The sequence below is a fragment of the Ambystoma mexicanum genome, chromosome 11, assembly GCF_040938575.1.
Source record: "Ambystoma mexicanum isolate Mex_15411 chromosome 11, UKY_AmexF1_1, whole genome shotgun sequence".
NCBI classification, from domain to species: Eukaryota; Metazoa; Chordata; class Amphibia; order Caudata; family Ambystomatidae; genus Ambystoma; species Ambystoma mexicanum.
The window spans coordinates 291,728,613-291,737,955 of NC_090934.1; positions in this window are offsets into that span (position 1 = coordinate 291,728,613).

Genomic DNA, 9,343 nt, shown 5'->3' on the forward strand with positions numbered 1-9,343 from the left:
ATTCAAAACAATGCCCCCATGGCTGGTATTTATCAGTAAGGTATTTGAGAAGGTTTCAGTAGATGTCCTGCCTCATTTCTCATATGATGTCATCACTGAAGGCATCTGACATGTCCTAAGTGGCTACGAGTGGGGTTAAGTCAAAGGGCTGTACATGCTGCAAGTATTGTCGAGTATGGACACACCTTTGCCTACATTCAGTTCTTGGTTGGAGTCAATGTATATCTAAATGTCAGGGTGAGCGTGCATGAAAATGTGGCCTTTCAGTGAAGCTCACATGTTGCATCTCTCTTTCTTGCACACGTGATCTGCTCTACTAGTGATGTCACTCATGATGCCATAAATTATGTCATATGTGATATCATCAGTGATGTTATTTGTGATGTCATCAGTATGCTTAGGGGCCGGGTAAAGGGGGCATCATAGTGAAGCTGCTTCAGGCCCTTGCACATTTCAAGGGGTTTTGAGGCATTGAATCAGCATCTTAACGTCACTTCAACAAGTCTTTTTGACGAATTTTAAGGGTTGGGTTGCACCAGATTTGTTCACCTTAATGTTACTTCAACCACGGATTCCTATATAGGACTCAGCATCTGCCTTATCTTTCTGAATTAATATCTTCAAATAAAGAATGCAAAACAAACTGTTAATTTCTGTGCTGCATCGATCAACTGGGGAAGAGTATGAGTACACCTGCAGGGAATTGAAAACGGTATTAATAATTGACATTACCAAACATAACTAAATACATTACCGTACATTGCTACTGTATGCTGCAAAGGCCTTGCAAACCTTGGTAACCAAGGCTTTCAAATTCAGCATGCTGGTGTCAATATGTTTCAGACTGTATCTCCCATCAACACTCCCCATGGAATTACCTTGGAAGGCCTGTTGGGAGAACTATGCAAAACAATAAATGAGCAAATGCAGAGAATAAGTGCATAATTTATCAAAACCTGAGCGGCTCAGGGGCACATGGGAAATGTAAAAATATCTCCTCAATATAAATTTGTTTTAATTATTTCTTCATTCAGGTTTTTTCAGTTCAAGCTAAGTAAAAATTGTCAATTTGAATAAGAAGCACATCAGAATGTCCAGTACATTCCTTCATTATGCAATTATTGCACTTGGCATTTGCATAAAGAAATAAGCATATAGCTAGAGATTCGAGGGTAAATTACATCTAACAAATAAATCACACCAGGCAACATATTCCCCCACCATAACCTCTGTTTAAGGACAGTGTGCATTAAGATGCACATATGTCTTTTGCATGGCATATTGTAAGGACGAGTTTCCCATAAGTGTCCCCAAATCCATTACAAATCGTAAGAACCTTCAAGTAGTCAGTGTGTTGTGGCCCCTGTATCACGTTCTGGGAACTCTACCCGTCGCTACCACTGAAACCACACTCAGCAACCTGCACTGCTCTGCATTCTTGTGTTTGAATATTGCCGTCTGGTCCGTTATATGTTCCAGGTTTTCCAAGGTGGCATAATTAAGAGTTCCTACTTCTATTAAGATTTGAATGGCTAAATTCCAAACTTTCCCAGCCTTCCTTTTAAAACCCAGCTGCAACCCAACGTATTCATGCCCTTTGTTAGCAAGAGATGTTCTGACTTGTCCCAACTAATGCAGTGGCCCTAGAAGCAACCACATCTTTTTTTTTATATCGGGGGCAATAGTTTTTAAATTATGACAGGCCATTTAATGTAATGCAGCAAGTTGATTCTGCTCTGCAGAAGTACAAGGATGAGCAGGGGTGAAAATGCCCACTCAGAACTCTCCTACAAACCAAGAGCCAATGCAATCATGAAGGTAAAGCAGGCATGTTTAAGAGATATACGTCCCATTTCTTTTGCGGTAACGTGGACCAAGGGAAGTCTATGCTCTTAAGAGAGGTATGAATGGGATCCAGAAGTGACCCAAACAGCACAGTAATGCCTTCTAAAGTAAAGGGAATGTCCAATCAAGGCTATATAAAAATATATATGTTTTGATGAAACACACCATCTGCAATAGAACTCAAAACAAAACCCACCCGTATGGAAAGAACAGAGAAGATGCAGCAGAAAGAATAATGTAGCACTGTGAGTATGCATACAGGGATTATAGGGAAATTGTTAACCACAAAAAGGATATGTCTTGGGGTGAAATAAGGTGCAAAAATTATGTATCCAGTCTATAAGGCTCAAATAGATCAAGAGGGCAGTTATTGGATGACAGTACCTCATTTCATGGTTTTGGCAGGTTGACCGCATCAAACCTGGCTTCGAGCAGTGATGTGAGCGGATCAGTCTCACGTTTGCATGGTGGATCATGTGGGCCCAAGAGGCAAGCGATTATCAAGCAGGTTCAAAAGCGGTAGCTCTGTGTGACTTGAAAGCGGCCTTCGGCGATGCAGGTCAGGGCACTCACCATAATCTCTTCAAGGTCGGGCTGAGTCGAGTTGGGTTGTAACCACCGGGAAGGGTTGATGAGTGGCTCTCCAGTGGTTCAAGTCGAAAGGCAGTGCTTGTCAAAATATGGATGGTTGCTCCGATGTGTGGTTCGGTGAAGTGGCAATTTGAGGGGTGAGTCACGTCGAGTCGTGGTGTAACCCCTGTTCAGAGTCAGGAAGTGACTCTCCAGTGGTTCGACTCTGATCTCGGTTTTGAGTGGTTGATTTGAGCTTAGTAGGTGACGGGCTCAGCGAAGGCACAATGCAATGTCGAGCAAGCTGTATGTGAAAGCAATTGTTCATAGGTTTGGAGACGTGCCAGAAAGAAGAAACAGCTGGACTCCTTGGCATTGATGGCCATCCAACCAGTTTCTAGGCAGTGGAACAGGGAGCCTTACCAGATCTGTGTGACATTGTGCACCTGATTCATCTGCGCCTGTCTTGCTGCTAGTCTGCCTGGTGAGTTAATCGTGCATTGTGCAGTTTTTCCATCTCTCTCCCCACTTCCATCTCTCTGCCCTCTTCCTCCATGGTGCTGTCCTTCTCCCCTATTTGCTCTAATTGCTACTCTATCACCTATCCTACCTCTCATTCGAAGACTAAAAGGAAAAGTTCAAAAAATATCTCCTGGTCTCCAACCCAGGCCTGGCCATCATTGACACCTATGTCAACACTTCTTACATTGTTCCAGTCAGACTGTCACTGATATCCTCTTTGGTGCTCCCACTCCGGACCTATAGACACCCCATATGGTTTCAGTCCTCTCCCCTTTCTCTTCTTCGCCCATTAATGGTGGAACCAGATCGGAAGTACTCTTGGCACACTTTCCATCCTCTAGGTGCATCATTAATTTCTACCCGAATGGCAATGTCATGGCCCAGGGCACTCAGCCTTACCTCCTCCTTGATAAGCATCTTCCTTCTTTCATCAACTTCCTCCCTTCTCCTGCCACTCCTCCTTCTGCCACCCCCAGCCCCTTCACCACCACCGACGGGTGTACCACATCCCTGTACCCCTCCTTAGAAGACCTTCAAAGGTTGCAACCAGCTTCACTAAGCTACCCACTATTCTTGCTCTGCCATTAAACACTCCTCTAATATCTGTTATCTTCTTGAAGACTTTGACCTTGATGTCCTTGTTCTCAGTTAGTTGTGGTTCACTGTCAGCTCTGCAACTGTTTTTGACACACTCCTCCCTGAAGGCTATAAGATCCTCTATAAACCCAGGCATAACCGGTCCGGAGGCAGTGTCCCTAATGTTCCCTGAATGGGTCTCTGCTACTATCATACCCATTCAGTCCTACTCTTCCTTTGAATGCTCGGTCTGCAGGATTGGTCTCTCTCCTATCCTCTCGCTGACTCTTACCACCATCTACAGGACCCCTGGTCTGGTCTCCCACTTTCTTTTGGAGTGGTCAACCATGCCTCTTCTCTCCTGGCCTCCACCTCCAAGTAGTTTCTCCTCCTCTGAGACTTCAATATTCCCTTGACTCTCCTGATGGATGCAAGTACTGGACTCTTCCACCTCCTCTGTGACAATTTTTCTCTCACCCTTCTACCCTCCGGTCCGCCCACTTAGCCGGACACGCCTTGGATGCTCTCATTTCATCAGACATCCCATCTCCAACCCTCTCATTACATCTCTCTCCTGGTGTGATCATACTCTCCTGTCCTCTCATCTGGATCTCTAGGGTCCACAGGCTAAGCCTTTGCCCGCACTGCTAGTCTCCTTCTCCATCATTCAAATGATGAAGCGAGTGTCAGTTGCTGCTTTTGGCACCACTTTCATTCCCACTCCCACTCCAGCCACTGACACTCACACTAACACAGCCCTTGCTAACCTTCACCTCTCCATCTACAACATCCTGGACATCCTTGCCCCTGTCAATAGGATCTGCATGAAGCCTGCCTCCAAGTGCAACACATGGAATGATTCTGACCTAACCTTTCGGAAGCACAAGTTTAGAGTTGCTGAACGGAAGTGGCTGGCTTCAAGCACACCCACTGACAGACTGGCCTACCGCCTGCTCCAATGGCAGTACAGACTATCTGCTTGGGAAAGTGGGCCCATATCCAGGCCTGCATCTCTGGGGCCACCAACAACACTAAACTGTTCAAAATGTGCAAAAAACTCACCAATCCAACTGCGGTCTCCACTTCTCCACTGCCATCCCAGGCCCTCTGCACTGCACTGGCCTCCCACTTCACAACCAAAACTCAGGACATCCTGTCCTGACTCTTCTCTACACCCTTCCCGCCTGCCTCACCCGCTCTCAGGCATCCATTGATCCCTCTTCCCTCCCACTCTTCTCTTTCTCGCCAATTGCACCTGATGAGGTCTCTAAACAAGTCCCCTCAAGGAAAGTCTCCTCCAAACAAGTGCTCCACTGCTCCTCCAGAACCATCAAGGACAACATTGCCTCCCTTGCTACAGCCTTTGCTGATTTCTGCAATCACCCCTTTGCCACTGGCTCCCTTCCACTACCCCTCAATCACTCCCTTGTGCACCCTCTCCTTATAAAGCCTTCTGCCGACTCTTCCTGTCCGGCTAACTACCGCGCTATCCCCATTACCCCCTTCCTGGGGAAACTCTTGGAGAAGTTGGTCATCTCCCAACTGATCCATCATACTGAATATGTTGGTTGGCTCCATGAGCACCACTCTAACTTCAGAGCAGACAGAGGCACAGAAACTGCTCTCCTGAACCCCCGTGAAGAAGTGCTCTCAAATCACGATTCCAACTCTCCCTACATTCTCATCCTACTCGATTTTTCCTCTGCCTTTGATATGTTCACTAATGCCACCCTGATAAATCGGCTCTGTGATACCCTTGGCATCACAGACCAGGCATTGGACTGGTTAACCTCCTTCCTCTCTGACTGACCTTCCCAGGTTCAACTGGGCCCTTTCCTCTCTTCCACCACAATCTCTACCTAGAGTGTCCCTCAGGGCTATATCATCTCGCCGTGGCTCTTCAACACCTACCTTGCCACTTTGGCCCACCTGATCTCCACCTTCTCTCCACACTTCCAATGTTATGTGAACGACATGCAGCTCTCCTTCAAGCTTCCCCCCACTTCCTACTCTTCTTCCTCTCTCATTCCTGACTGACTGACTGCTATTCAGGCATGGTGTGCTGTTAGAAATCTCGACCTTAATGCCATTAAGACTTAGATCATTCTCATTGGGACCCCTGCTCCCTCCTTCCCTCTGACTGTCTGTCCCCCATGGTCCCCTCCCCTCACCGATTTGTGAGGCTAAAAACTTTGGTGTCATCTTCGACTCCACTCTCTCCTTCTCTCCTCACATCGCAGACCTTGCCAAGAAGGCCTACTTTCAACTGCACCTCCTCAGAGGCATTCTCCCTTTCATCACCTTCCCCCAGAAACGCAATGTCTCCAGAGCTCTGGTTGTCTCTAAGCTGGACTACTGCGACAGCCTCTTCCTCAATCTACCTTTATCCTCCCTTCACCCCCTTTGACTAATCCACAATAGGACTTATAGATTTATCCTTGACCTCAAGCCCAGGAACTGCCTCTCTCCAGCCCTAAAATCTCTTCACTGGCTCCCAGTGACTACGAGGATCAAGTTCAAGACCATGTGCATCATCCACAAGGCTTTCTGGCACCTGAGACCCCGCTACATCCAACTCTCTCTCCCCAAATGCTTGCCTGTTAGAGCCCTTATGTATTTTATCTCCAACTCTCTGCAGATCAGATGCTTGTCCCAGCAGCGAGTAGGTGTTAGATATCTCTCTTTGGCCAGAGCTGCCCTATGAAATGGCCCACTACCCTCTCAGGCTTGAGCTGGATCTCCTTAAGTTGCAGAATCATCTCAAGACCCTCCTTTTCTCTGCTTCCTTCCCTTTCCCCTCCCTTGATAATGCTCCCCTCTGCCGCATGTATTGGCTGTCTGGTCCCTTCTGAGTCCTACGGGGCACCAGAAACTCCTAGCCCAGTCTACCCCATCACCTCAGTCTTCCTGACCAACACCCCTTACCTGCACTTGCCCTCCTGGGCCCTCTTCCCATGACTTGCTTGATGGGGTTTGCATCCCTACTGAGCCTGGTCCACCCCCTTCCTCGCACTCAGTGTGTGGTCCTCACTCCCTGCGTGCCCTGCATACCCTGGCACTTTCCCACCTGGCCTCTCTTTAGCACTTGCCTATCCCCAGGTGCCCTTTCCTTCCCCATCTCCTCCTCCCCCTGCACTTATAGGCCGCCACTCTTTCCCACACTTCCCTCCCACCCTAGCATTATCCTTTCCATCCCGACTGGCACTTCCTCCCCAGCTCTCCAACTCTACTCTCCCTTGCACTTTTGTTACTGCACTTGCATGATCCAAATGACACAAGCCTAGTAGGACCGTTATTGTTGTTTTCATCCCTGCCCCTCCCCCCTGTTTTTGTCTTGTGGCACCTTGAAACACCATTTGATGTATAGGCGCTTTATAAATACCCAATAAATAAATAAATAAATACATCTGGTCCTCCAGGTGCTGTGACCCAATTCAGGGGCTTTAGGACAGGGTGAGTCCTTTCAGGGTCTGCTCTCCCAGCCCTGGGAAATTCTGGTACAAAATGGTAGGTGCTGGTCCACAGCAAAATGTCACCCCTTATGTGTCCTGGGAGTGGGTAGGCAGCAGAGCACTCCTCTGCCGTGGGCTGCTCCTTCCTCACCTCATTGGTTGAGGGCTTTGGAAAGTACAACTCTCCCAAAAGAGGACCAGTGAATCCTTCTCAGGAGTTGTTCCAGAGTGAGTTAAAGAAGTGGTGGGAGGCCCCTTCTTTTAATGGCAAAAGTCCACAGGTGATTGGACTAAAGCTAGTCTGTTTTAGTGGTCCAATCCCTGTTCTTGAAAGAAGTGGACTTAATTCTTCTGACATAAACAAAATAGTTGAAGTCTCCTTCCACTAAACAGAGACATCCTGACTACTCTAACCCTGCACCCTTCCTTTCTCACTAGGATCAACTGCTTTTAGAAATTCAGCATCCTGCTGCGAGGCTACTCCCTTTGAGTGGGTGTGCTACTTTGATGCCTGGTCCCAGGGAAGTTGCCTGGTGGGCGGCTGTCTCTGGCAGAGTGTGATACCTACCCTCACAAATAGATCAAAGAGGCATTGCAATTCAGGGTCCTGTCCTGTCATTTGGGAGGCTAAATTCATATGGCCAGAATACAAATCCCCTTCCACAGTGGAGTTGACTCACAGGAGCTGACATGTGTGATATTGAATGGGATGTGGCTGAAATGATTAGGCGTAGTGCCATACGCCATGAGTTAAATCTGGCATAGCTTTATTTTTAGAGTTTACCCTACAACGATCATTGGCTATTAATCTTCATCATAGTTTTGGTACTGGGGTTCTTATCATGACTGCCCCTTTGTAGCAGAGTCTTGGCTGTCACTGAAGCTGTCAAATGGGCAACTGTGACCTCTGAGCCTGCTCTGTGCCACTGGTAGACAGGAAACTGATACATCAGGACACAGATGAGCACTATGTTTTTGTCATGGAGCTTGTGAAAGGGGAATCTAATCAGCAGATTTCCTTTTCAGAAATGGAATTACCCACATCATTTTATCCATTTAATACAAATCTAAAAATCTATGGCTTCTACACCCTTGACAAATGGCAATCCGTCACAAGCATATTGTCTTCACATAATGATACTAAAGTAGTAAGAGTGTAGTTTATTGTCTCGATGAGAATTGGTCTCCTGAAGATGATAGGCTGTTAGTTTGATGTCTAGAGTGACAAACAGGGGTAAAGGGATATCACTATCTCGTACCTCTGGACACGTGAATTGATTTGAGAGTGGACTGTTGTGAGCACCACACCCCTAGTGACTTCATACAGCAGCTTAATGCAGGAGATTAACTGAGTACACAACCCCAAACTCCTAAAAATGTCAAACAGAAAAGCACATTCAATCGGATTAAATGCCTTTTATGAGTCTAGTGTCACTACTGCAGACTTTTCTGGGTTGATATTGTGTATAATGGAAAACAAGCTCCTAGGATTTGCCGTCAAAATCCAGGAATAGACTGCACTTAATCCCACAGCATCAATGCTGGCATATGTGAAAATAAGAGTTGTGATATATTTGTTTGCATTGTTTGTTAAAGATAAATCATACTACTAGCACTATGATCAGTGCTGTAGAGGTGGGTTCTAGCAGAGAGACACTTGGTAGCGCCGCCTCGTTTATCCAAGTCAAATGAGAGGATATTTAATGTGCAAATTGGTGCATTATGCATCTTCCAGCTTTCCTGATCTAGCCATCCTAGAGTCACCGCATCTAGAAACGGCTTGGCCTCTGTGACCATAACCGCAACTCTGTTGGTGTATAGAACTCTAGGAATGATTCAAAGGAGATGTTAAATTCTGCAAGCACAGTCTTCATAATCTACTGTGGCTGCATTATAGCACTGGAATCGACATGCACACCTTTTCCCACTTAATGGAGTACGTGAGTGTGTGCCCAATGCATTCTCCCAACCCCAGCACATGGCAGCACATGGGCATTTCAAAAACTCTAAATGTATCTAAGGGCCCTTTAAAAACCTGCAGGTTGTAAGGAGAACTGCTTAAACTGGTCTTCCACGGCTTGAGGGTGTGTCACAGGGTTTTCAGCATTCCATTCTCCCTAGATATACAGGCAACAGGGATGCGGAATTTGAACACTTTGCACAGAATTCTTGCATCAGATACTAAACTTGTGTGGATATGCAAATGTCGAATGACGTCTGTAGCAGTGCACTGATCTGCAATCTGTGGAAATCAGGTTTCCAGCACCACCTTGGAAAGGCCGGAAGAGATGTTTGTAACTATCACACAGTTATGGTCATGTGCAGGATTTATCGTGCATAAGCAATCCTGGACCTGCTGTTGTGAGTAGATAAATAAA